The sequence below is a fragment of the Balaenoptera acutorostrata genome, chromosome 19 (genome assembly GCF_949987535.1).
Source record: "Balaenoptera acutorostrata chromosome 19, mBalAcu1.1, whole genome shotgun sequence".
NCBI classification, from domain to species: domain Eukaryota; kingdom Metazoa; phylum Chordata; class Mammalia; order Artiodactyla; family Balaenopteridae; genus Balaenoptera; species Balaenoptera acutorostrata.
In genome coordinates, this window is record NC_080082.1 from 14,021,463 (window position 1) to 14,023,526 (window position 2,064).

Sequence of the window (2,064 nt, forward strand, 5' to 3'; positions counted from 1 at the left end):
GTCAAATTTTACTTGGTGAATAGTGAGTAGTTAAATCTCATCACCATATAACATGTAATGGTTTGTATCCTTTAAAATGAAATGAGGAATTACTATTTTTTTTGCCGGGGGGTCACAACATAAAATGTATTTTCTTTTGCAAGTCAGGGTGAAAAAAGTTTAAAAGACACTATTCTAGGACAGTGTTTTCCAAACTTCCCTTTAGCCTGGAATCATAAGAATCTAACTTGGGGGCCTAAAATAGATAAGGTAGAAGCTGAAAACTCTGGTCCCATGTGATCCTCTCCTAACACCCCCTCCCCAGGGGTCACGGGCCCCAGGCCTGGGAATCTGCAAGGTCAGGGTTCACAGTCAAATTACAGCACAGGTGCACCAACAGGGGTGCAGAGGGACAGCCTATGCAGGAGTTGAGTGTTCATGTTGTGGAGAAGTCATTTGTTGGTTAAATTAAGGTGGCCTTTAAGGCAGGCCCCAAACACTCCCACCCGGCACAGCTAGACAGGCCAGCCCAGCACCCCCACCAGCAGCCACTTCATGGCCTGATGTCTGTACTGTTCCACAGTGACACCAGCGCTTGTGGCCTCAGCTATGAGCTCTCACCTCCAAACCCTTGTTCCCAGCAAGAATTCAGCGGCGTCGGAACAGTCTCAGGGTTTGGGACGGAAGCAACAAACGTTGAGAGTCCCAAAGGCTTGCTCCCAACATTTGTCTACGGTGCAGACAAATCGACTTTATTGAAGGGACTGAGCCTCATTTCAGATGCCGTTCGGACTTTACCTTCTAGAAGTAAGCCTTTTGTCTCCAATCAATTAGGTAGATGTTTGGAGTTAAGTTGTTTTTCTTGAAATGAGCAAATAATTTTGGCAAATTTTCTTCAACAAATACCTCAGACACAGCAGAATAAGTCAACATAAGGCCGTGGTCCACTTGGAAAAAAGCCATTTGACAGGGTTTATTCAAAAGATTAGAAAAAGCAATGAAGGCATCTATAGTATCTAAGTTCAAGATCAACGCGGCTGCTATGAAGGCCATGCCCTGAACATAACCCACATGCGGTCGGTAACAAGTGTAAGCTCCCAAAATGCTGTGCAACATGTTGTGATACGGGCCACCTTGCTGGAAAATGCAGAGATTAGGGAATGTTCTGGAAATGTCTAGTTTAATAAACTCCAGACTGGCTTCTCTGTCTGTTGCTGAAAAACCAGCATCTTCATTCTCCACTTCAGAGCCTCCCGTGCTAAAGGACCACCAGTGCTCCTTGGCTTGGGCAAGACAGATGTCAAAGAGCTCCTGGGTGATGTTTAACTCATTGCCAATGGCTAAGCTCCAGACTTTGCCTCTCACACTGGGAGGGATTCCCTGCCACCATAAATCTCGAACTTTTCCTAGAGTACCGCATTGTTTCCCGGTTAGGCAAAATCTCATTATTCCAAGTGAGGACGGCATTTCCAATACTTTATTCTAATCTGCATCTTTCTTCCAGCTGCTTTTTCCTTCTCTGGGCTTCTTTCAACTCTCATTTTTTGGCCTGAACCACCATTTCTTCATACTGTTGCCTGTGTTTCTGAGCTTCTTCCGCTGGCTTTGCTGAGAGATTTGCTGGTCTGTCTTCCAGGATGAGTGTGGTGGTGGAGAGAGGCTCAAAGTCAATATTCTTCCTCACATTCTGCTTTGGTGAGGGCGGCCAGCTAGGTCGTCCAGGCTTGTTTTCATATTCCAAGAACGCCGAGGGGCTCAGAGGCGCGCGGCCGGCGGCTCCAGGCCCGAGCCAGCGAGTGAGTGGGGCTTCATGGCGGGACCTTGGGCTTGGCTCCGGCGGCCGGGTGGGGCGAGGAATTACTATTCAAATCATAATCTAATATCCTCTTCCACCTGAAACTTTTTGCCATCTGAAATATCTCTTGATAGAAAAGGTATGTTTCTTGTTTCTTTCTTTTCCCTGAATATTTTATAAATAGTGTTATATTTAAGATTACTATCAGGTTTTCATTTGAATTTCCTGAATGTATATAGCAGGGACTTTTGATTCTTTATTACTAGATATTTTTTTTCTCTCTAGTTGTT

The 2,064-nt window shown here is 45.3% G+C and overlaps 1 pseudogene; it reads right to left on the reverse strand.

Moving 5' to 3' along the window:
* Window positions 1-780: 780 nt before the first annotated feature.
* On the reverse strand, window positions 781-1,555 carry LOC103017686 (TBC1 domain family member 14-like; annotated as a pseudogene).
* Window positions 1,556-2,064: the final 509 nt, after the last annotated feature.